Below are 27476 nucleotides of genomic sequence, written 5' to 3' on the forward strand. Positions count from 1 at the left end.
CTCACTTATGAACATTAGCACCCTCGAATTAAAGGATCTGGTCAAGTCAGTGGTCTAAATTATAGTAAAAAAAATAAGCTACCTTTAGGTCCATTTTTCTGTACAGGATAATTGGCAACTAAATTAGTTGCTTTCTTAGGAGCTATCTTTATGGTCCTTGTTTCCGAGAGCTTCTTAATGCATTTTAAGTATTAAAGAGGAAGAGTAAGTAATGGGTCAATAAATAAATAACAAATGACTTTTAAGACCTCCATTTAATGCATGAATTTAAGACATAAATGCAAACAACCCACCTTTGCGTGTGTGAGTGCATATAAGCGTGTGTGTGTGTGTGATTAAATGGTCACAATTTAAAATAAAGCCAGCATTAAACATTGAAAAGAACATTTATTAAGCAGTCGCTGTGTACCAGGAATGGTAGAATAAATACAATTTTCTAAAGTCACAGGTTTTCCTCCAAACTTAGGAGTCCTCTTGCACACACTATATAAAACAACTTAATTCTCTCTCGGTATGTGTTTTAGTTGCATCTTTATTTGTCTCTCTCCAAATGCCTTCATTGCTTCTTCAAGCCCTCAAGAAATGATAGAGAATCAGAAGAGACATCTGATTTCTAAATTTAAATTTTCTAGACAATTTCTTTAGATCATATGAAAATTCATCTTTTCTCAGGTACTTCATACATTATATGGTATGAATATACAACTGTGGGCTATTCTTAGTCACTTATTTTAGAAAGCACCTTTCTTTAGGAATAGATATGTTTTAGAGCTGTAAAACAGTTTAAATTCACATCTATACCCTCTTAATTTTATATTCAAATATATAAGGTAAACCACTGTGATTTTTTTTCCCTTATAAATGTATACCTTATTAAGGGAGTATGGTTATTTTTATTAAAACAAATACAAATTTCACAAACGATAGTGGAAACCTTCACTGAAGTATGCATAATATGGATACAAGATGAGTTCTGCAACCTGAATTCATGCTAGAAATGGACATTGAATACCTTTAATTTAATCTTTCCTCTGTACCTGATACATCATTGGTTAACAGAGTTATTTATGTGACATTTATGTGGCAGTCCTTAAGTTTTAGAACCAGTTTACTTTTTCAAAAAATAATTGACAGTACACAGAAGTACTATTATATAAAAAGGACATTTTAAGTCTGATATTAGAATGATATAATTTATTTTTGGTTTTACTTTAAATTTAAAAAATTGATTTATTTGGAAACTATTTAATAAACCACAAATTATATCTTCAGGTACTGGTATATTTAAGAATATTACCCAAATTACAATACAATTAGGCTTGAGAAGTAAAACTTGCCCTTATTTTTAATTTCTTGTGGTAGCAATTCATGAATAAAGATTCTGGCATTAAGTGCTAACAGTATGGACTTTTGTCTTGCAAAGGTTGTTTAAACTTGAAAAGACAGCCAGAGGGTTCTGCGTGTCCATCCACCCAGTTCCAGCCAGAACTGCTTTCAAATTGTTATATGGCTCATTTAGGCAATTAAAACTCGTAATTACCCTACTAAAGGTTTGGAAGTATGCATTTACCTCACAAATGTTATAAGAGGAATAATAGTTAAGATTTATAAAACAATTTACTATGAAAAATGTAGGATAATCAAAGGTGACGTTTATAGAAATCTTATTATATATTCCAGGCAATTTACCTATATCGTGTCCTATTTTTGTTATAAAGATTAAATGAATTAATAGAAAATACATATATATGCCTTGCATATAAATGTTATCTATTATAATCATATCATATATTAATTTAATAATTATAAATTATAAAAAGGTAATAGGCAGGTGAGCCCTGATTTGAATTCTATTTGAATTTGAATTTCCATCTGACCTCTATGTCCATTCTGCTTTTTGAACTTTTCCAGTTTTCACATGTAAAGAATCAGGATGGTTCAAAAAGGTTCCCAGGGCCTTCCTGTAAGTGATCCTTTGCAACAGACCTTTTTATGGTTTTTATTTGTATTTACTTTTTAAAGTTTTAAATTTTACTCCCAGTATAGTTAACATACAGTGTTGCATATTCGTTTCAGGTGTACAATATAGTGATTCAACAGTTCTATAAGTTACTCAGTGCTCATCATGATGAGTGCACTCCTTAATCCCCATCACCTATTTCATGCATCCTCCCCACCCACCTCCCCTCCAGCAGCCACCAGTTTGTTCTCTATAGTAAGAGTCTTTTTCTTGGTTTGTCTCTTTCTCCCTTTTTTCCCCCTTTGTTCATTTGTTTCTTAATTTCACATATGAGTGAAATCACAAGGTATTTGTCTTTGACTGACTTTGCTTAGCGTTTTACTCTCTAGCTCTATCCATGTCATTGCAAATGGCAAAATTTCATTCTTTTTAATGGCTGAATAATATTCTGTTTGTGTGTGTGCACGCATGCGCATTTGTGTGTATGTACCACATCTTCTTTAGCCATTCATCTATTGATGGACACTTGGGGTACTTCCATAATTTGACTATTGTAAATAATGCTGCAGTAAACCTAGGGGTGCATATATCCTTTCGAATTAGTATTTTTGTATTCTTTGGGTAAATATCCTGTAGTGGAATTATTGGATCACATGATATTTCTTTTTTAGTATTTTGAGGAAGCTCCATAGTATTTGCCATAGTGACTGCCAATTTGCTTTCCCACCAACAGTGCATGAAGTTTCCTTTTTCTCCACATCCTCATTAACACTTGTCAATTCTTGAGTTTTTTATTTTAGCCCTTCTGACAGGTGTGAGGTGATGATAGCTCATTGTAGTTTTGATTTGCATTTCTCGGATGATCAATGATGTTGAGCATCTTCTCATGTGTCTGTTGGCCATCTGTATGTCTTCTTTGGAGAAATGTCTGCTCACATCAAAAAATAAAACAACAACAAAAAAACCCCAAAAAAACAAAACAAAACCACAACAGGCCTTGGAATATAAGTCGGCTTGTGACCACTTATCAGACTCAGACTACCTCTCAACAGTCATTGAGTTTACATCAAACTACCTACACAGTCTCAATTTCTTCTCTAAAGTAGGGATGATGGCAATACCAACCCTAGATTTGTTGGGAGGATAAAATGAGATAATGCATGTAAATTGCTGAGCACAAAGCTAGGCATTTAACAGGCACTCAGCAAACATTAACTGCTACTGTTGCATTAGGGTTCGTGCATCATATGACTGATTACATTGGCTGTTAGTACTCAGCTGTGGCCTAACTGAATCGTGTGTCCCAAATTTGATGGTCCACTTTGGGATCTAACCTCACTTCTTGCACACCTTGGCATTCCTCTTCTTATTTTCTAACAATCCACCTGCCTTATCCATTTCATCTAAGTTTTGTTTAATGTAGTTATATTTAAAGAAGATTCATTTGCTTAAATTCTTTCTGCAATAAGGAAAAAATTGACAGTAATCATCCTTAGTATTTTAGCAATTTCTCCCGTTACTTTTTGCAACGCTTTTATAGTTTATATAATTAGGGTCATAGTGTATATATTGATTTGTTTTCTATATTTTCTAATTTCCTACATTAAAAGTATGAAAACTTTTATCACTTGTATGCTTTTATTGCTGTACATCATTTTTATTACTTGTACACTTCTTACTAGTCTGTGTATGGGTGTGTCCTTTTTTAAAGCATTTCTCTCTTGTTGGACTTGCAATTATATCTGGGTTTTGTCAGTATAAATAATACTGAAGTAAATATTTATATAAACCCTTGTTTGCATTTCTGATGATTTCTTCCAGATACATTTCTACATATGTGATTATGGATTAAGAAACTATTCTGTACTTGATTGGTTTACAATCTAATAAATAAAGTTGGAAGAAAATTTCTTTTAAAAATTCTGGAGCAGTGGTTTTTAAAGTGCTTTTTGACCTCTTTGGGGTTGCTATTGAGAGGGAAGAACTATACGCTGAAGGTAACCTTTTTTCATGTTACTTTCTGATAGCAAGTGAAATTTCTTACTTAATAACAAGGATGCATTTCAAAATGTCAGGTTTGAAAAAAATTAAGTCACATGTTCTTGTTTCATTTTATGATGAGATAAAATTATTATATCTCTTTATTTTGAGTACTCATGTACTAAGTACCATGTTTAATAAGTAATTTGTGTAAAATTACAATCATCTGATCAAATTTAATATTACTGAAGAAAGATAGTGGGATGAGGGTGGTTTTAGGAACTTTTTCTTTTTTTTTAGTCAGGTGAAGAATATTTTACTGACTTTACAACTATCACCAAAATCTCTGTTAGGAAAAAGTATGGAAAACTATATTGCTATTGTTGCGAGTATGGAGAAAATATTACACCCTTCTTCTACCCATTCCCAAAGGGTTTGGTCATCAAATGGAGCCAGGGCTTCTGAGAGGAGGGAAAATAACTGTGATTTGGAATCTTCTTGGCAACTTGTATAAGAGAATGGGAAAGAGAAAGTCTGGGGCACCAAATGTTGGCAGTCAACTACAATGTAACTCTTACTTGTCAATCCCCCATATCTCTATCCTCCAAATTCTGAAGTCTCATCAAGTCATGAGTGCTTGCCTGCAAGTTTTATATTTTTCTTAACATGCGAGAATGGTCTGAGCTTCATGCTGAGGTTGACATGATGTGGACTGAGGGAGCCCTGAAATAAACTAGCATCCGAGAAGAGTGAAAACTCAGTGATGATTCCAGGTGGCAGGAATCTTGGCCAAGAGTAAAGGTCGGATTAGGAACCTTAACTGTGGAATTTGGGGGCAGTCGATACTCCTTGTATCTCAAGGGTTGAGGAGGTCTCAGGTTGAAGGCTCGGTACTTTAACAGGAATAGGAGAAGGGCAGGTATGAGTGATAGACTCCAGTATTGTCCCATGTAGTAGAACTAGGGCCAAAAAAGAAATGTTTTTTCTGGTCATGAGAGGTGTTTGAGTGGAAATACAGTTTGGTGGAGATGAAACAGAGGATGTTGAAATGGTAAGTCATAATAGTGATGATAAATGAAACAGAATAGTTATAGTAGATAAATTTGTATGTGCCGCTAGTCCAGAAATTGTCAAAGTGATGAATTACCCACCTTAAAATATTCTGGCCTTGATTTTTAGGCACATATATTTGTATATTTTTCTAGTTTTTTTTTTTTCTTTCAGACGTTGACTTTTCTGCTATTTATTTTGCCTTTGTGTAAATGTAATTTTAATGTTTTGCTCTTCAGGAAACATACTAATAGTGGATCTAATTTTGATGATAAAATTAATGTTTTTATACAGGTCTTTATCAGACTTAATTCTGTGTTCACACCAGACAACAGCTCAAGACTGTGAGACTATTCTGTTGGTTTGAGGTTTGTTGCTTTAATTGTAGCCAAGCTAATCTGTAGAATTTAACAATTATACTGCCAACTATCTTAAGGGTTTATAATGCTGGTATAGAATAAGCAAATAGCATAAAACACTTGTACCTGTGTGCGCTGCTGAGTTTTATTGGTAATAATAATTAAAAAAAAGACATGCTGACTTTTGTGCTTGGGAACAGAATCTGTTTCTAACCTTTGCTATTAACAGGAAGTGGGAGAGGTGAAATGAGGCCTGGTTTGTGGCTCAGCCAGAGCACTCTGTGTTCCTATGAGTGGCATTCAGTTTTGAGGTCTGTCTAGCCTCTTGCTCCTTGGAATAGCTGGCCTTTGAAGTCCTGAAAACATAGATTGGTAATGAGCAACATAAAGTCAGGAGGGGGCAAGTATTGGGAAAATCCAAGCTCTGAGAATAGCCAGTCTAGGATAATTTGGCTTAGCCTGTATTATAACTGTATTTTCCTTTCCCACCTAGATTATGAAGTTTTTCTAATATAGTAGTATAAATTTCCCAAATAACAATAATTGACAATTCTCAACTTCACTTGTGTTTTTAGACAGAGCTATTGTATATTTATTTTTAAATTTTAGGACAGCACTAACTTGCTGCCTAGTGTATTAAAATGAAAATCCAGCCCCTGAAGTACCTATTTTTGTAATTAGAAGTAGAATCAGAAAAAGGAATTCTAATATAAATTTTTGGTGATATACTGAACTAATATCTTTGAATAAAAGTTAACCTTTTATTATATACAGTGTCCTGTTTTAGAAAGTATTCTCTGTCAGAAAGAAGCTCACGTAATTGAATAAAAACTTTTTTCTACTAAGGTCTTGTTCTAATACAGTTTTTTTAGAAGGACATCGAGGCTAGGTAAATACTAGAGAATGTCCCATTTACCAATGCTATACTGTCTCTTTCTGTCTCTGAGAAAATAAAAACAGGCAAATTTTGCTAAGTGGTCCCAAATCAGAAGACATCTATGGGTATTTTTATATATTTAGGAATGTATTAAATTTAAAAGGCAATCTGAGTTGTTAGCGTATTTATCTCTTGCCTTGGAGATACTTCTTAAAACTGTGAAGATTATTCAGGTTCTTAAAACTGTGAAGATTATTCATTCAGGTCCATTATTAGACTTTTGAAATCTGATTTAATATTCTATTGTTTACCTTTTAAAATTTTTCTCTTATAGTTGTTGTGACTGTCAAAATAGAACCAATGAATTGTATTTTGGAGAACATAATTTTATAATACCGATACCTTCTTCTAATTTGTGGTAATAATTATGTCACAGTAATAGTTTCCTATTTCAATTGCATGATAATTAGACTTGGAATACTAGAAATCACTGGAATGCAAAGCCTGGGTTAATTTTTGTTCTGTTTGGCAAATTAAAATGCCGTTCTCTATATTCAGGTCTCTGAAAAAAATGTGGCTTTATCAAAATGTATTTTTACATATTTATTACATTTATAGTAAAGAATACATATAAACAGAGGAAATGTACACACATTCTAAAATAGAGCCCAATAAAATATTTGTATCATCATAGATACGAAAATTACAAAGAATAATGGCAATTAGATATTACATCTCTGTTAGGAGCTCAGTGTTTTCCCCCAAAATATCCCTCCCTCCCTCCCATAAACACAGTGTGTACGCTTGTACATATGTGCTCATAAGCCCACATCTGCCTTAGATGACTTCATTCTTGAGACTTTAATCCTGAAATGTTTCATAGCACACATACAGCTAAGATTAAAGTGTTCTTTTTAAGTGCATACTTTTCATAATGCCTTGAACGTGTTTTTCTGTGGCGGAGGGAAACACCTCATGCACCTGAACAAACAAAGGTGTTCCTTCAAAAACAGACTTTCAGAATCATTAATTCTGGTTTAGAAGTAATTATAAAGGTTAAGTGGACTCTCATGCATAAGGTTGTAGTGCTAGTGAGTGGCTGGTCTGTATTCTGCTTCTCCCTTGTTTACATCTTCCCTATGCCACCTACATTACTGTGTCTCCTCTTCAGAGTTTGATTCCCTTGGTAGCAAACCAGCCAAAGACAGCCCGCCAGCCTCTCAGAGCCTCCGGGTGGGAGCACTTCTGCTCAAACCCATCCTGAGGTGGGGCTAGTGATGGTAGAGGTGGGGTGGGAGGGGGAAGGTGGAGTTTTTATTCATTTGGGGGCTGAAGATGTAGAAAGAACAGAGAGTATATACGGCAATAACCAAGTGAGAGAAATCAGTAGGGTGAGTGGAGTCACTCTGTGGTGTCCTTCAGTGAGGTGAAAGTTGGTGAGAGATGATGCAGACTAGAAGGAGGAAGTATTGGATTTTTGCCCCTTTTAAAAAACATAATCAGGGCACCTGGGTGGCTCAGTCGGTTAAGCGTCTGCCTTTGGCTCAGGTCATGATCCCGGGGTCCTGGGATCGAGCCCCTCATCAGGCTCCCTGCTCGGTAGGGAGTCTTCTTCTCCGTCTCCCTCTGCCCCTCCTTCCCCCTCCCTGCTTGTGCTCTCTGCTCTCTCTCAAATGAATAAATAAAATCTTTAAAAACAAAAAAACATAATCGTAAGTTCAAAATGAAGAGAAAAAAGTATTAACTGAAGTAAAACATTTAAAGGATATTTATTAACTGAACTAAAATGTTTAAAGGATACTTTTTTGCTTGAAATTCTCTGTACTTTTTTTATAAAGTACTATAAAAGTATTGTAAAGTACTTTATTTTATAGTAATCAGATTAGTTCTTCGGGGGGGAATCGGAGGGGGAGACGAAGCATGAGAGACTATGGACTCTGAAAAACAAACAGGGTTCTAGAGGGGAGGGGGGCGTGGGATGGGTTAGCCTGGTGATGGGTATTAAAGAGGGCACGTTCTGCATGGAGCACTGGGTGTTATACGCAAACAGTGAATCATGGAACACTACATCAAAAACTAATGATGTAATGTATGGTGATTAACATAACAATTAAAAAAGTAAAAAAAAAAGATTAGTTCTTCATTGCTGTATTATAGAATGGCTGTAAAATAGGTGGTCAGGGGGGCGCCTGGGTGGCTCAGTTGGTTAAGCGACTGCCTTCGGCTCAGGTCATGATCCTGGAGTCCCGGGATCGAGTCCCGCATCGGGCTCCCTGCTCGGCAGGGGGTCTGCTTCTCCCTCTGCCCTCTTCCTTCTCCTGCTCTCTGTCTCTCATTCTCTCTCTCTCAAATAAATAAATAAAATCTTTAAAAAAAAAAATAGGTGGTCAGGTCTTTGTTGTTAGGAAGCGTGGAGATGAGAAAGGAAAAGATAGTGATTAATGGAGACATGAGCTGGAACAGAGCATCTCGTGCCTTTAATATTTGGGTTCGGTGGGGGACTCTGTGTCAGTACAGTAGGCCTCTCTCTTTTTCTCTCTCATTTCCCTTTTAGTTACTTCTCCTGAATCACAGGTTTTTATTTGAGTAGAAAAATAATTCACTAAATACAACTAGATGTAGAGGAGCTTATATGAATCGACTTTCTTTTTTTTTTTTTTTTTTTTTTTAAAAGATTTTATTTATTTGACAGAGAGAGACACAGCGAGAGAGGGAACACAAGCAGGGGGAGTGGGAGAGGGAGAAGCAGGCTTCCCGCGGAGCAGGGAGCCCGATGCGGGGCTCGATCCCAGGACCCTGGGATCATGACCTGAGCCGAAGGCAGACGCTTAACGACTGAGCCACCCAGGTGCCCTGAATCGACTTTCTAAGCTAAGAATTTGGACATAATCTTGTGAGTTTATTAAAAATCCTGTCACTGCAAGTTATTAACATAAATTCACACAGGAATTGACAGTGAAGTGCTTCTATCCAGGCAAAACAAAAATTGTTTGGGAGGTGGTATGGAATAATGTTCACAGTTACCTCTTGGATGATTTACATTAAAACTGCTATGTATCCATGTCAAAATATCTACTTATTGGAAAATCACAGGAAAAAATAAGCAGGTTTCCATCACTCACACTGGAGAGCAAACCCAAGAACCAATCACAAACTTTGATATATATTAATCATTATAATTTAAAAAAATAACAATAAAATAGCCATCTCAATATGGTGGATTAGTATGTAGTGACAGAATTCTGTCCTGAATTCTGTCCATCATGGCCTTCATGTTCTGCTCTGTCTGCTGGCCCAGCACAGCTCAAAGCCAAATGAGACTCTGTGTGCTGGGGAAATTCTAGTGACGAGATGCTGCTGGTTTTCCTGGTATATCGCTCTCAGTTTTAGGTAAAAAGTGGTGCTCTGTGAAGTCCCTGAGTCATTCATTTGAAAGAACTAACAGAAGAACATGTTTTAGAAAACCTTACATGAGCAGGAACACACATGGGTTGCCCAAAATATTGAGTACAGTTCCTGGATGGGTTTGGTGACCTATAATGAGTGGTGGCAATGCATGTGTTTGAGAGTAGTTTTTATTCTTAACCCCTGAACAAGCTGTTGACATACATGAAGTTAGTGGAGTTCTTTCCGTTAGAAGATGGGTGCTAATGAAGTTGAATGACTTTTTTTTTTCATTATGCAGTGTTTCTAATCATCCTGCCCACTTCAGTTCTCACCATGCTTCTCTTCTATGTTTACGAGAATATTTCACTTTTTAAAATAAAGCCTCATTGCGATTTAATTAAAAGTTTATTTTTTTGCCCTAAGGGACTGTGTCATTTATAAATGAGTTTACATCTATGCATAGTTATATGAATAAATACATTTATAATAGTGATATTTAAATAGAGCTAGCACCTGCTTTGAGCCAGACATTATTCTAAGCACTTTACAGATACTAATTTATATAATCCCTTCAATAGCCCTGCAGGTGACCTTCGTATAAAGTTATGCTCAGAATGTCTATGACCTATTTCTGTGTTGCTTATCACGATTGTATTTATTTGTTATCTATTTAATGGAAGTAAGACAGGCAGAGAGATATATAATGTAGATGTTGTGTTTTGTTTGTTTTCCAAGTGTCTGGCACAGTGCTTCTTTTTCTAAGTAGTTAGTTAGGATCAAGAGGCAGCATAATGTAGTGATTGTGAACCCCAATCTGGTCCTAGACTACCTGGTTTTGAGTCCTGGTTCTGCTGCTTACCGGCTGTGTGATTTAAGGCAAGCTACTTAAATAGTCTGCATTTTAGTTTCTTCATTTGTTAAATGTGTGTAATAATAGCACCTACTTCATAGTTGTTATGCACATAAGATGAATTAATATTATGGAGTGCCTGGGTGGCTCAGTCGGTTAAGCGTCAGACTCTTGATTTTGGCTCAGGTCATGATCTCAGGGTCGTGGGATTGAGCCCCATGTGGGGCTCTGCGCTGAGCATGGAGCCTGCTTGAGATTCTCTCTCCCTCCCCTCACCCCCACATGTGCACATGTTCTCTCTCTCTCTTTTTCTCCCTCCCTCTCCCTCTAAAAAAAAAAGTTCTTAAAGCACTCAGAACAGTGACCAACACATATTAAGTGTACCATAAGTAATGATATACATAAATGTGTATTTGAATATTCAATATTTCCCCAAAGGAAAAATGTGTAATTTTGTTGTTGAAATTTTAAGAAATAAGAATGGCAACCAGAAGAGATTTTATAACAAAATGTAGTGGGTTATCCCAGATATTCATCCCTGCCTTAGGCAGCTACACATGTGAATTCTCTGTTACTGGAGTAAGTGGTTCCTGACTCTAAGTGTGAACTGAGTATGAAAATTTTCAATTTGTGAAAAACATCTGGAGGTTTTACTTGACTACAGACTTAATATGAGCCAACTGTATGATGCAGCTGCTTAAAGGAGGGGGAGGGGAGAAAAAGAAAAAGTAAAAAAAAAAAAAAAACCCTTAAGACTTCCCTAGGCAGTATAAATAGAAAGAGTGTCCACATCATGGGAAGTAATATCTTTGACGTACTTAACACTAGCTAGATCACAGTTGGAATACTGTGTTCTGTCCAAGACACCATAATTTTAGGCAAGGCATTGACAAACTGGAGTGCCTGGAGTCTGGAAATCATGTCGCAAACAGAGGAAGTAGGGCTGTGTAGCCTAGAAAAGAGAAGACTAACTAGAACTAAAACACCTGTCTCCAATTATTTACAAGGTTGCCATTTAAAAAAAAATGGGCACACTTTTGTCCTGTTCTAGAAAGCAAAAGTAGGATCAATACAATGAAAGTAATATGCATATTTTAACTCAATATTAAGGGGGAAATTTTTATAACCATCAGAGGGTCCAATAATGAGTGTGGTTTGTTGTTGTCCTTAATAATGGGTAGCGATGCTGGGTCTTGCAGGAGTCCTATAAGAATTCCTGTATGTGGTCAAAGATTAGATTCCATTATTCACATTTACCAAAATCAAATTTATGTGTTCATATCTTCACTGGGATTGGCTAATGAAGGTCTCTGGAAAATTCATTAAGATTTTAAGGCTATTATATAATTGCATGGATGGTTAAGGTTAGATTTGATGGTGCTATTGGCTATATTTCCCATAATGAAAGTAGTAAAATATGTAATTGGTTCACTTTTATTCAGACCGGTTTTGAAACCTTATTTAAGGCTGGATCAAGGAACACTGATGATACAGACTTTAAATTCTTCTGACTTAGGTTTAGCAAGTTATTAAGAATTCATTCTTTTTTTTTTTTTTTAAATTTTATTTATTTATCTGAGAGAGAGAATGAGAGACAGAGAACATGAGAGGGAGGAGAGTCAGAGGGAGAAGCAGACTCCCTGCCGAGCAGGGAGCCCGATGCGGGACTCGATCCCGGGACTCCAGGATCATGACCTGAGCCGAAGGCAGTCGCTTAACCAACTGAGCCACCCAGGCGCCCTATTAGGAATTCATTCTATGTATGTCAACAAAAATAGTTTGATAAAAGACTAACTGAATATTGTATGATGTTGAGATCTGATCAGAGACCTTGTCCCTAATCCCTAGTTGGGTGGAAATGTTAAGAATGAAAATGTTGTATACCTTTGAATTTTATATATGAGCAGTATTTGAGGCTCATACTGGTACGCTAAAGGTTCTGTTTAAGGGTTAAGATGAAAGTACATTACTGGAAAAATAATGGAAGATACCTATGGTGTGGCCTTGGGAACTGACTTTGTTTGTAGGCATGTTTCTCTTTTGGTATTTCATTCTCGTGTCTTCAGATATATGTTCTTCCTAAGGTTAGGTATGTGCTAGATCTTAGAATTCCTAGACTCATCTTGTTAAAATATTTGCCTTTATTGTATTAATAGTGCCAAAGTTCAGACATTAGATTATGTTCAGTTTTGGTGACTTGTTATAATTTCTTTGAAAAAGTAATAAAATAGACTTATAATTTTATATTTTTCTCATAGAAGATATTTTAAAATTTTACTTAATAAATTCAGTGTTATAAATGTATGCATTTCCACATAGGATAGAATAGTTAAGATTACATAAAGAATTAAAAGGCACATTCATATTTTTTCCTTTTGTGGTATTAGATAACATGAGTTTGTTATACTGTCATCCTCCCAAACTAATCAAATTAATAAAGAATTTCTAGGGGCACCTGGGTGGCTCAGTCAAGTTAAGCGTCTGCCTTGGGCCCAGGTCATGATCCCAGAGTCCCAGTATTGAGCCCCACATTGGGCTCCCTGCTCAGTGTGTTTGAATGTTTATTTCAATTTTTGATACATTTAAAATATAGATGAGAGGATGAAAGGTAGATATAGTTGTAATGTTTATGTAATGTAATTCATAAATTTTGGATTTTTTTTAATGTTCCAAAGCATGGGACAGGGTATGTGCAAAAGTAGGGAAGTGATTGTGCATCCAAGTACTCGGGCTGCAAATTGTTTCTTTTATTCCTCTACTTCAAAAATAGTATTGAATGAATGCCATCAAAAGAGGTTTAATTACTGGAGTATTTTCTTAAAAAAAAACCCTACATTAGCATAATGTCATCTGTGAAGTGAAATGTCATGTGTAACTGGGACTTGTGGAATATGTTGACTCTAAATAACATTGATGTTATGAACCTCTATCTCTTCTTTTTGTTATAATTCTGCCATGTAAATTCTCCATTAGGACCTCTGAGGAAAATGATGTTAGTTGATAGTATGAATTAAGCATTTCATTGAGTAATGGTTTTGGGTGTAACTAAGTTCTATTGCTTAATATTGCCTTTGATGAATATAGGCCAGAATAAGAGCATATGTGGGTTTGATTTCTGATTTCTTCCTTTTTCATCCTTCAAGTGATTACTTTTTTGGCTGTTTTATCTTATTTTTAATTCTTGTCTCAAATTGTTCCCTGGTAGAGTGCTCCAATGTACAACCTTTTTTTTTTTTTTTTTAAATGGTTAAAAATTTGGGAAAATACAGTTATGGGCCTTCTGAGATGAAGAGCATTTTGAATGTAAGACTGTTTGGTTGTAAACACTGTGTTGGTCACATCTGTGTTTGTGAAGCTTCTTCCTAAGTCAAGAGCAATTTTCAGCCAGCTAACCATGTGGGGGTGGGAAGACTATCCTAAGTAATGTAATGGGCTCATCTTAAATGAGGAGATAGTAGGTGCTCAGTAAAGTGTTCATTCAGCAACACCTACATGCAGAACATTTTGGAAGACAGGAATTGTAAAAGAGAAAGTTGATATATTTAAATTTGGCCATTAGAATATATTTACTTTTTTAATAGTTCCCATTGATGTTTTGTTTTTTATCTCTATCATTTTGGTTTCTCATTTTGTTTCAAATGCTGAAGCATCCAATCCATGTTGCATATATCCTAGAAGCGGATTCTTTGTTTTTCCAGAACCCAAATGCCAGCATTTAATGCATTGTGCCCCATGACTCTAGGCTTGAACCCCAGAATGCCCCCAAATGTTTTTAAAATTTATTTATGTACATTTTCAAAATAACCTTCTTTTTGAGGTCTCAGTCTTATGTGAACTGTAGTTAAACTCTTTTTTCCATGACTTGTAGCATATGGTATTTAACTGTTAGTGTCGCTTTCTCAAATAAACACATTTGTACAAAAGAATTTCAAGACAGCAGTACGCTTAATAAGAGGACCTTCTCTAAGGTGACCCTACTGCTTAAACATGGGTTTAAAAATGAAAATATATATGGCTTAGCACACTATTTCATTATCTTTCAAAGTTCATCGTATCTGATCTTTGGGAAAGAATAAGCATTTAAAATTTTTGAAGCCAAAATCTTTCTTACATTTCATCCTGAGGTATTTGTCCCTAACAGAAGAGAATCAAATCAGTTGACTTTGTGGCCAACCTATATCGACCCTGTATTTTAAAAAACCCATCTATTGCATGTGGTTTGAAAATATAATCAAACATAAATCTAGGATGAGGAATTTTTCTGACCTAATAGAGTATAAATTGCTTTCTATAAATTGTGCTGTTGGTGCCTTTTTCGCTTTGAAAAATCATTCATTGACTTCGCTCATCTTTTACCTTGTCCATATTCTCACAAAGAAAGGCCTTTCGCCTTTTTCAGTTCTGTCAGCCCTGCAACAGTACTAAGATTGGAATACACATTCACTATTCTGATCGTGGCTTCTGAGAGTGCAATCGTGGGAAGTGTTAGGCATGCTAGCTGAATCATAAACACAGCTGCAAACAGCGAGAGGGTGATTATTGATGCCATTTGTAAATCAGAGTTGTTCGTCGCATAATAATTTGGAGACTTGCTCCACATCATACAGATAGATAATCAGTGGCCCGGTCATGATCATAGCTCACCTTTTCTAATACTGTGGTCCAGTGCTTTTCCCAGGGAATCAGGTGATCATACCCAGTGTGCAGTAATGAAATAAGTTTGCAAACTCTGATCTTTTTTCCCCCTAAAGATTTTATTTTATTTTATTTATTTATTTATTTATTTATTTATTTATTTATTTATTTATTTCAGAGAGAGAGCACATGCACACACATGAACATGAGCGGGGAGAGGGGTAGAAGGGGAGGGAAAGGGAGCGGGAGAGAATCTCAGGCATACTCCACGCTGAACATGGAGCTTGATGCAGGGCTCGATCTCACAACTTTAGGATCATGACCTGAGCCGAAACTGAGAGTCAGATGCTTAACTGACTGAGCCACCCAGGTGCCCCCAACTCTGATCTTTTCATCAATAAATAGTCTACACAATAAAAATTTCAAAACTTGGGGAAGGAAAGGTCAGTAGTGGTATTATCTTTGACTCCAGTTTATTGACTAAAATACTCAAGGGTAATGTTTGTGTTTGTGCTTACGTGATAAGTAGCAAAATGGTAGTGTGGCTAGTGTGGGTTTTCATGTGGGTTTTAGATTGAGACAGAGCTGGACTCAATCTGGGCTCTATAAATTAGTAGGATTGTGGCCTTGGGTAAGCCATTTAAACTACCAAAGCCCTGGTTTCTTCATCTACAGAAGGTAAAATGGTTATAAGGACCTTATTGCAATGTTTTGATGAGTTTAGAGAGGCTGTACAGAAAGCACTTAACACAGTGCTTGGTTCAAGGCCATTCCTGACATCTGAAAGAGTAAAAGGAAGTGATTATTTAACTCATCTTAATAAGTTATTTGTTAAAATTCTAAAATTGTGAGATAATTTTAGCAGAGGCAAATATGATAATCAGAACTCCATAGATAATTTATAAGTCTTCCAGCTATTTATTTTTAAGCAAGGCAGCTTTCACCTTCAAGAAAAATCAAAGAAACAGAAAAATAAAGATGACTGGAACATTTGGAGAAGTGATAGCATGATTCATTTTGAAATTTTTAATACAATTCCTCAGCTATTACCAAGAATCTGAGTTTTCTCCCTATGTGGAAAAGTTTATGTACTGTTTAGGAAGATGATGTTTTGCTTAAACACCAGTTCCGTGTCTTCAGTGAAGGGCAGATACTGATTGCTTTGGAAGATGGAGTGAGCATTTAATCTTTCACACCAGGTCTGATTTTGAGGCTTGGAAAGTAGAACCTGTTTAAATCATTTCAAATACGAAAGTCTTTTAATAAAGCTACTGGATTAGGAAATTTGTTTTCTAGATGCTTAAGCATTGCACAGGGTGGACTACTTAACAATAGAGGAGAGAATTAGTAATTCCTGTATGTCAGGGTTTCAGTTATTAATGCTGCCCATTCCGGCATCACTCTGGATTTCTTCTGTGCGCACTTGTATAAGTTATCTCATGCACTTGGCAGGATCATCCTTCATAGTTTGAAAAGCATCCAAAGCTGCCAGGAAACTGTCAGTGAATATCCAGGTGTTCTGAATCCTGGTGAGTGATTTACAGCCCTGCTTTCATAGAAACCGGCGCCCCAATAGTCTGTGTCTAAGCTCTAATAAAGAGTAAAGGGCACAAATAGCTTTTTCGCCATGCAGGGATATGGTGATCTACAGGTGCTTTAGAGTCAAGATCCTGGTAGCTTGGAGGCATCCCATACTGTACATGAATATTCTTAGGTTACTTGTATTTTCTGTCGGTGGCTCATCTAAATACTGTTGGTCATGAAACTAGTGTTCCCTGTAGCTCCCTCTAATGGGCCTGGCGGACATTGCAGTCTGTCTTAGGACGGGTAGCAGAGTGTGTTCATCAGAAGGGTGGTTCACTAGCAAGCCACTCTTCACACCTGCTTCTATTTCTAATTTATGAAAAGAGCAAGTTATCTGAAAAGGAGTAAAAAATGCACATGGATTTTAATTTAAGGGATTGTTACTATACGAGAGGTTTTTGGGACCCTGGACCCTTCATTGTCCTGATGCTCATGAAAATAAGCTGAAGGTAAATCCTACACCGATAAAACTTGGTTAATCTATTACCTTGGGCAAAAATTTTAGAAAAACTGCTTTAAAAGATATTGAAAGTTTAGATGATGGTATTTATACCAACTATTAGTGAATAAAGAAAATACAATTGAAGACTTTTATGACTAAAATTTAAGTGTTATAGTAAGAAGATTCTCTTATGTTCTGTGTTTCTTGCCACCTCTCTTAATACATCAGAGTTCAGGCACACATACGCAGAGACCTCTAGAATGATGTCTATCTTCGACAAAACTTTGAATGAATCTAATGAATGCTTCACCTTGTTCTCTTTTGTGCCTTGGGTGTACCTCTTCCAGGGAGGAAGGAAGCCCTCATGATTCTTGATGTAGCAAATTCACAAACTGTATCCTTTAGGAAGATTTTTTTTTCATCAAGGAAGTTTTTGCTAATATTCATAATTTGATGCAATACCCTAGTTCTTTATAAATGCCACACCTGAAATGAGCTTCTGTATTTTAACAAGTCTTCTGTCTGAAGGAAACTTGTCCATTTTGTTTTGGGGATAAATTACCCAGTTTTTTTCATTCCTTGTTTTGAGGTCTGGTTGCATTACTTTACTACATGAGACCGAAAACAAGGCACTGTACTGAAAGGAAGATCTGTAAAACTATGGAAGTGAGCAAAGTTGAAATGGTGACTGCATAGAAATTTAGCGTTTTATTCTAAAGTATGGCACTTGAACATAAATAGGTCTCTGTCTATATATAAATATTGGCTGCTCTCTGGGTCCCTGGGTACCTCCATTCCCTACTTTTAGTATGTGTAAACACAGCTTCACTGAACTTAAAAGAATTGTGCTTTAGTGAGGGTTATGTTTATGGCCTTTCTATTGTTTTGTGGAGAAGGAGACGTTCAGTGGGAAAATTACCTTAAATCCATGTTCTTGTGCAGAACTGCAGCTGACCTACTCTTTGGCTTCCAGCAAGGCACTTTCTGTGCTGCAGTTACTGCCACAATACTTAAGTATTCTGGGTTCATTGGAAGGTTGTTTTGTTTTTTTGTTTTTTTTTAACATCTCTCTTCTGTCCTTTTAGTTCTCAGTAATATTATCTCCCTCAGATTGTCTCTTTAGTGGGAAGAAACATTATCTGCCCACCCTTATTACCATCCTAATATAAAGTTTGCATATTTGTCATTCTGTAATTCTGATTGTTTTTATGTTTTGATTTTATGTTTTGAAGGTAAACAATGCAGAAGGGAATGAGGCTACAGAGGGAGATTCTCTGTATAGCCAGGTCTGGCTCTTTACACACGCTATAAGGCACCAGGTTCATATAAGCAAGAATGAGGGAGCCCAAAACTTTATTATAATTTCTGAAAACAGTTTCTTCATAAAGGTTTATAACATGACTATGACTTTGTGGTGGTGTTCACTGAAAGAACTGTTCTGCCATGTCCATTCATTCTTACCATTTGAGAGGAGAATGCCATATATAATGTTTACAATGATAGAGGTGAAAGATTTTATTGGGTTCATGACCTTAAAATAATTTACTTACCTTTTATGGGGCGCCTGGGTGGCTTAGTCAGTTAAGCAGCTGACTCTTGATTTTGGCTCACGTCACGATTTTGGCGTCCTGGGATTGAGCCCTGCGTTGGGCTCCGTGCTCAGCGGGAAGTCTGCTTGAGGATTCTCTTTCCCTCTGCCCCTTTCCTTGCTCTCTGTCTCGCTCAAATAAATAAATAAATCTTTAGAAAAAATAATTTACTTACCTCTTACAAAACTATTTCTTTAAGCTTAAGACAAGGACGTCAGAATTGCTGTGAGGATTATTTTAAATCAGATGGGTTAAGTGACATTGTGCCTGTCAGAAGTGACTGGTTAGGGAAAAACAAAACAAAACATCACTGCTGTTTCAACATACAGGTAGCTAATATGTCTAGATTTTCCGTTTTAGATTATAATTCAACTCCTTGAAATTCAGTGGAAGAGGACAAAATAAACTGATAGAAATCATGAAATCAAAGATAATCTATGTGCCTTATCTTTTTAGTTGTTTATAAACCTTTTGAAAGAAAGTGTGTTCATTTCATACATTAAATTAATAATATATCCTACAACTGCTATAAAGTTCCTAAGTTTTTATTTGCTAGGAGTTAAAATTCTAAGACAAATGAGATTCATTGGCCTGCTTGTCTGACTTCAAGTATTATTCTGTAAGCACTTTTGAAATGCAGAGTCAGTTAAGAACATGATTTCCTTTTTTCTTCACAGATCTTTTGCAAAAAGCAGTGATAATATGCCAGTGTTGAAGAAACATTTGCGTTAGAAAAGGTGTTTTTATTTACAGGTGAACAAGCTAAGACATGAGGTATAAGGTGCTTAAATGATTTACCCAAAGTCACACGGATATGGTTCTATCCAATTTCCCAGCTCAACAGATAAGATACTTAGGTACTCTTTTCTATGACAAAAAGTGTAGAATTTACTCTCCACACATCTATTGAATTTTTATGTTTCTGGGATTATCTGTGATGCTCAGAAATTTCTTAAAGAAAAAAGTTTCAATTATTTTTCTCTTCTTCCCTTTTTCTATATCATGGTAAAAAAATCCAGAAAGTCTAAGAATCTTTGCTGGAGAGTTCGCATCTTAGCAACAGAATCTGTAATCTGTAATCTGATTCCAAGAGTTAAGGAGAGATTTCTGATCGATGTCATTTGTGTTTACTCCTAAGCCAGGGGTCAGTCAGGTTTTTAACACATATGGGAAGAGAACCTTCTAGCCTGTCATCCAAAGTCATCCAAAATGCCTTACTAAGATGGGTGCTGCTGGTGAGATCTCATAGTGACCGGGGGCAGATCTGGTCTAGATAATCATGGGAATGTGGGGCTTCCAAATGTACGAAGATTCACATAGGTAAATGTGTCTAATTGAGTATGTACTTCTAAGGGGGGAGGGGAGTTGATGATAATTTGCAGTAACATTGGGAAAAGAAGTGAAATTGGTTACAAGGAGGACTAGGAGATCTCTCGCAACATGACCAATACAGCAATCTGAAAGGTTACCCCCCTTAGCTCTGGCCTGGGAGATACAGATGAGGGCCTTGTCTTTCTAGGCCAATGCCAGAGTAAAGAAATGAAAAAGGAGAGAAAGGGTTTCATGGTGAGTTAAAGAATGAAGTCTTGATCTGGCATCTTGGGAGGAAGCAGTGTATTTCAATTCCGATACTTCTCTGCCTCATCAATGTGATTCGGAGGTCTCTGGTGTCTATAGAGGACCAGCTGTCAGGTGGAGCCTTCTTCAACTGTGAGATGTGAATCCAAGGCTCAAGACCTACTTTTGCAACAGTTATCAATGGTCAGGAGCACTTGGTAAGGCCCCTTCCAATGGGGTTGTAGGGTGGTCTTCCTCTGATGATGCCTCCAGAATACCCAGTCACCAGACTCTAGACTGTGACCAACAGGATCCTTGAATTAGAATCTGGGAAAGTTTATTTATTTAATCTGTTAATGATATGCTTAAGCGTGAGGTGTTAAAGACCTCACGCTTAAGCATAAAGGAGCTGGTTATACTAGCATGAGACAACGAGGAACCAACAGAAGGTTGCATACCAATAAACACTGGTCTACTGGAGACTGTTTCATGTGGAGTGAGTTTATGTTTCCTAAAGTGGGTACTGCAAATAGTCAGCAAGCCCAAAGGTGATACCTCGGGCCAGGGAGTCCAGTGGTTTCAACAAGTTTAGAGATTTTAGGTTTGAGGATCCCATTAGTTCTCTTGACCTTGCGTGATAACTGAGGGTGATAGGGACAGAGATAATTCCAAGAGGTTTTCAAGGTTTTCATTAAAGCTTATATGATTTGCCCAGCAAAGTGGGTGCCTTGATCACTGGAGATTATGGAAGGTATTATCCATGTATACTACTATGAGGACATCAGCCTTGAAGCAGGGGAAGGCTTCAAAACATACAGACAATAACAAGAACATATTGATAACCCATGTTATCATGTTGATAAATGGCAGTTGAATCAAGCCCAGCTGCAGGTGTTCAAAGGGTCCAGAAGGAAGAGTTCTGAAGCCTCTGGGGACGAATATACTCTTTCCAGGATTATGTGCTAGGCAGGTCAGACATTGCTGATAGACTGTTGTCACAATTTTACAGGCATCCCCCCACCAATGCCAATTCATAATTTGAGTGGTCTTAGTGAAGGAAAGCAAAAATGGAAAAATGGAGTTTGCCAGGGAGCCAGGAAAAACCAAGTGGCTATCTTGGGTTTCCCATGCCCCCAGCTGTTCGTTTCATTTGCAGCCATTGTTTATCCACCTTAATTTCTCCCAGTTTAGGAGCAGACTATTAGCGTTACAAGGACATCAGGATGGCAAAAATCTGGCAATGAGGGGTCATTTTTTTGAGGATGCAGAATGGACTTCAAACACATGTACCACAACCTTTATAGATTTCTGTTGCTACTACCCCTGCCTGAAAGCTGGGGCATTTCCCTGATACTCTCATTCCATCCTTTTAGTGTGACCCTCACTTCTGATGACAATAATTTCAGAAGGTAAGAGGAGAGCAGCAGGAAGGTTGTTTCCTTGTTGCCCATTTTTGATTGGGGTCCCAGAGGACGTGAGAAAATCCCTTTGTTTCCATAACATCCCAGAATCGTAGGTGACCCCAAAGGCACGCTGGCTATCAGTATAAATTTCAACGGTTTGTCTTTCTGTTAACTGCATGCTCAGATACGAGTATTAACAATTTGTCTTTTTGCTAAACTGGGATGCTCAGGTGAGGTCATGAGGCTCTGCTTGTTGGGAGGGTTTACCTTGTGGGAGGTCTCTTCTTTTGAGTAGGTCATATGGGGGGTAATAGTGTAATCAGCTCGAACATTCTGTTTTTCATTTCTACAGTATGACCCATCAAGCAAACAAGATTAGATCAGAATTAGTTAAAGGAGTGTCTTGTAAATCAGGACTGGTGTCACAAAATGGAACATTATTACCTCGCAGTCATGCTTGCCTTTGTCAGGCAGGGGTAGTAAATTAGCAGAATTAAGGACATTGTGACATTTAAGATTAAGGACATTGCAACATGAAGATTATGTGGTGAGAACAGAAGGGTCTCATAGAAAGTGAATCTACTTGTGGAGAAATGCTGAGTCAGCACGGAGTTGAGCCTTTAAAAGGCTTGTGTGTGGAGTCTGCAAATCAATGTCATTTCCTAGGTTCACATCTGCTGAAGCTTCCACTAACTTTGCAGCCGAGGCTATAACCTTAAGATGGGTAGGATAGGCACAAGCAACTAAATCAAGTTGTGTGCTATCATAGGCAATAGGCCTATGTTTGTTATCATGTTCTTGTGTGAGCTTGATTGCGGGGCTTGATTATCCCTTCTGTGCACCAATAAAGTGAAAGGCTTTGAATAGTCAGGTAGCCCTAGGGCAGGCGGTTCTTTGCTGTGTTTGTGTTAGCCTTGCAAAAGTGTGTGTATGCTTGTCTTCCAAGGAAGGGCTTGAGAGACTGAAGTCTTAGTAAGTCCATAGAGTGGGGAAGCTAATAGAGAAAAGTTAGGAACTCAGCGTCTGCAGTAACCAGTCAAGTCTAGAAAATCCTAAGGCTGTTGCTTAGTTGTGGGTATAAGCAATTCTTGGATTAGCTTAATTCATTTTGGAAACAGCTGAATTTCTTCAGCACTTAGATCATGACCTAGGTAATTAACAGTGTCTAGAGATAATTATAATTTTTCCTTAGAGACTTTGTGTCCCTTTTCAGCTAACTGTTGTAGCAAGCAAATAAGTGGAATCTTATGGATGCCTCTTTGGTCACTGAGCACAACAAAAGGTCATCTATATATTGCAAAAGGGTCATTTTTCTAGGAAACTGGAGGGTTTTTAAATCTCGGTGAAGGAGAGAAAGAAGAAGGGGTCCCAATGAACCCTTGAGGCATGACTCTCCAAGTATAATGCCAATTATTCCAAGTAAAGGTAAATAGATATTGACCGTTGGGACCTACAGGGATGTTGAAAAAGACCGAACCAAGGTCTGCAACAGTGAACCATTTGGAGTTGGGTAGAACCTATGACAGAAATGTGTTCAGGTTCAGAATAACTGGGAAATGGAGAATAACTCTCTTCTTGATAGCTCTCAAATCCTGGACAAATCACCATCCGGCTCATTAGGTTTCTGGACTGGCAAGATCAACTTGTTACAGGGATGCGAATAGGGAATGATTTGCCCTGAGCAATTAGGTCTTCTCCAGTGCGCTTGAGGCCTTGTATGGCCTCAGGCTTGAGTGGATATTGATGTAATTTAGGTTTAGTTATATCTGAATCTTTACCGGTTCTGTACTCCTCATTCTTCCAATGTCAGAATTAGAAATAGCCCACAGATGTTTGGGTACCTTGATAAAATTAGGGCACTTTTGTTGAAGTTTTTCCTCTTCTATGTCAAGGACAGACTGTAAGGAACACACAAGATGAGGTTTGGGTTGGTCAGGAAACTCTAAGGTGAGGTCTCCACTGGAGCAAAATGTATTAGCCCTTTTAATTTAGGAAGGCAAGCTTTACCTAATTGACTGGTTGGGGCTGAATCACATAGCAAAAAGGAATGGGTTTTGGGAAAAGGTCCCAGGGTTATTTGTACTGACTGAGATAAAAATTCTCTCTGAGCTTTATGAGATACCCTGCTATGGAAACTTCCATTTTGTTCCAAGGTTTTTCTTGTCCTGTGAGGGTGAGGTTTAAGGGAGAAAACAGCTCCAGTAAAATTCGGCAAGGTTCCCCATTAATTTTAATTTTAGTTTCCCCTTGGCTGTTTAAGGAAATTATTGATAATCGTTTACTGAAGAACCCCTTGGAGTTCTGTCAACTATGGGAGGGGCCCAGATGGGGTTCCCTTCTTTGGAGGTAAGTATGAGGGCATTTGAGAAGAATTTGCAGAGGACCTTTGAGGACAACCTCTTCCTGTGTCCCAGTTGATTATAGCTGAGACATCCATCTTCGGACGTCCATTTTGATAATTTGGGCTCCTGGGGGGGTGCTGTGTGTAAGGCCCAGGTGTTGTTTTGGGTCTCTGGCCTTGTAGTCATTATAGCTGCAAAGCTAATAGCTTGGCAAGTTTTTGTTTACAGTCTTATCCCAGGGTACTTTCAAAGTGCTCAGCTATGGGGGCGCCTGGTGGCTTAGTCGGCTAAGCATTCGACTCTTTTTTTTTTTTTTAAAGATTTTTTATTTATTTATTTGAGACAGAGAGAATGAGAGAGAGAGAGCACATGAGAGGGGGGAGGGTCAGAGGCAGAAGCAGGCTCCCTGCCGAGCAGGGAGCCCGATGCGGGACTCGATCCCGGGACTCCAGGATTATGACCTGAGCCGAAGGCAGTCGCTTAACCAACTGAGCCACCCAGGCGCCCCTAAGCATCCGACTCTTGATTTCGACTCAGGTCATGATCTCAGGGTCGGGAGTCGAGTCCTTCATTGGGCTCTGTGCTCAGCGGCGAGTCTGCTTGAGATTCTCCTTCTCACTTTCCCTCTGCCTCTTCCCCCGTTCGCTCTCTCTCAAATAAATAAATCTAAAAAAACCCCCAGAAAACAAAATGCTTAGCTACAGTCATGAGTCCGGTCAAGCTGGTGGCCTCGCAGCCTGTCTTGTCAATTCACTGATCTCAGGAGATAATCCACTTACAAAGAAGGCAGCTAGAGCAGCCTGGTGACCTTATTTATTGTATGGAACCCTGAATGCTCATAGAAAATGGGCTTCCAAACGAGCTTTAAATTCTGCCAGATTAATCTTCTGTTTGTTTGTTTACAAGTCTGTATAATAGACTAATCAGTCCAAGCAGGAAATACTCTAGGAATGGTTTGTAAAAGTTCAGCTGCTATTTTGCAAGCTTTCTTTTTCTGGTGCCTGAGAGGTTGAAAACTGAGGAGCTCAAATACCGTCCTCAGGGTTTTGCCATCTTGCTTCTTGCTTCCATTTTGTGGCTTTAGCACATAGCCACCGATATGTGTACAAACTGATAAAGACCTGGCAGTCTGGGTCATGGGCCCCAGTTGTGACTAAATTCTTCAAAACAATTTTTTGTTCCTCCCTAGATTTAGGAAATTCTTTTAACTAGGGCCCTGAGTTCAGTCTTTGACCAAGGGGTGAAGGACACCTGAGGAGGTTCGTCTGCAACATTGCATAGTTTTATTTTAAAAGGTGACTGGCTAATAGTCTCTTCAGACTGGAAAGGCAGTCCAGACTGAGAATTAGTAAAGGGTGGGTCCTCAAGAAGGATAGAGGGGAGCAATAGGAGTTCTGTCAGTCCATCATCTTAGGTTTAGGTACCTCTTGTACCTTTAATTTCTCATTTGCTTTTTGTAGTAATGCTTTTAATGAAGCTATTTTGGAATCTTGAAGCTTTTTGGAAGCTTCTGCATACTAATTAAAGGAGGCATCCTATTCCGTTTGTTCAACTTGGGATCCCTTGCTTCCAAGTGTATTTCTTAAATGAGCGATCTTGTCTAATTGGAAAATTCCCCGTAATGGCCATTGTAACTGTAGGTTATTTTTAGTAAAATTTTGCCATTTAACATGGCTCGATATCTGCAGCTTCTGGGACTAAAGTTCTTGAACTTAAAGTAAGCAGGTGTGCCAGAAGGTGACCTAACCAAACCTTTGAATAATAAAGGATCTCATTTCTTTTTGCCAGAACTTTGGGTTTCCCAGAGCCAAACTAATACCTAGAAACAGTAGTCTTCTTGAGATGGTGAGCACTCAACAACCATTAAATGCCTGACCCCTACCTACCAATGTTTGTGGCTTTTTTGATTTCTGTGATTCCCATTAGCAACTACCTAATATTATTTAATATTCACCTGAGGTTTCCCCACGGGACCCCATCCAGCCCAGTCTAATCCCAGACCCAGTCTGGCTTCTAAGTTGGACTTGATCCAAGTCTGGCAGTTAGCCACCAACAATTCCTTAGGTGGAATCTGGGGATTGGAGAAAGGTTTGAACCAGCAGACCCCCCAAAATGGGGACGGCAGACTGATTCCAAACGAATGGGGACCTGAAGCTGCCACCAGTTCTCATCTGGTGGAATCTGGGGATGGAGCTAAGGGCTGGGGTCTCCAAACACATGAGGAAACTGTGGAAAGCCAATCCGAGTGGGAGCTCAACACAAAGAAAGCAGAGCTTAGAACGGGGAGGAACTTACCTGTGTACCTGTGGTCCTTAGAAATGGTGAGGAAAAGAACTCAAAGGGTTTAAAGCCACCACGTCTGTGTTTCTCATTGTCCCCGAAGCTGCTGGAAGTCTCCTTTGGTCCCGCTACTGCCATCAAATCTGTTAAAGAGCAAAAATTCAACCAAGGACATTTGAAGATCTAATTGCTTTTATTCAGTGATTGGCGAGCCAGGCAGCATCCCATCTGACACAGAAGGTGCTCCGAGGAGGTGTACAAAATGGAAAGCTTTTATAGGCTGGTATGGGTGGGACAAGGAAGTTAGTAGCAAAAGAAAAGAAAGGATGGTTGGAGGCAAGGTCACCTTCCTTTAGGGGGGTTGGCAGGGGTCTTAACCCTGCAGCTTGCCTCACTCACGCTGATCAGGAAATTCCAGAATGACTGGTTTAGAATGCCTCTCTTGGGAGAAGCTAGAACTGCAGTTAGGTTAGGGATTAAGTCTTGGTGAGGCTTAACATAAGTGACTCCATTTCAGGCATGTTGTTTCCTTTTAACAAAAACAATGAGGGTATCACTTTTAAACCAAAATGATTGGTATCACAGGTTTTAACATTTATTACTTTGTGGATTGTTATCATAAAGCTTTCATTCTTCATTTGTTTTAAAAAAAAATAGGGAGCACCTTCTGGATACCAGGCATTTTTCTGGGTACTGGGGTATTGCAGCAAACAAAACAGAAATGGCCTGGGACTCTTGGACTTACACTCCAGAAAGAGCTTCTCTCTGAGGATAACTCAGACAGGCGGGCAGTCCTTCTCAATTCTCACTCTACCGTGGGGAGTCCCAGTTGCATTCCTTGTTACTGTGGCATCACTGTGAGATTCTTTCTTCACTATGGAGCATTTTTGCTCAGTTACTAATATTGATGATCTGTGACTTAGCATTTGTATTTAGGTTTTCCTTCCAGGTTAAAACATTCAGTTAAGATTCAGCGTAATCTCGGGAGGGGAAGAATGAAGCGGGGGAAATCGGAGGGGTAGACGAACCATGAGAGACGATGGACTCTGAAAAACAAACTGAGGGTTCTAGAGGGGAGGGGGGTGGGAGGATGGGTTAGCCTGGTGGTGGGTATTGAGGAGGGCACGTTCTGCATGGAGCACTGGGTGTTATGCACAAACAATGAATCATGGAACACTTCA

The 27476-nt window shown here is 38.1% G+C and overlaps 1 protein-coding gene across 1 annotated transcript in view; it reads left to right on the plus strand.

Annotated features, from left to right (window-relative positions):
* Nucleotides 1–27476, plus strand: part of PDE3A (phosphodiesterase 3A) — a 315847-nt gene that overhangs the window by 42940 nt on the left and 245431 nt on the right. The gene's annotated exons all lie outside the window — the stretch shown is intronic.

The sequence above is a fragment of the Leptonychotes weddellii genome, chromosome 5 (assembly GCF_054177405.1).
Source record: "Leptonychotes weddellii isolate Sample4059 chromosome 5, ASM5417740v2, whole genome shotgun sequence".
NCBI classification, from domain to species: domain Eukaryota; kingdom Metazoa; phylum Chordata; class Mammalia; order Carnivora; family Phocidae; genus Leptonychotes; species Leptonychotes weddellii.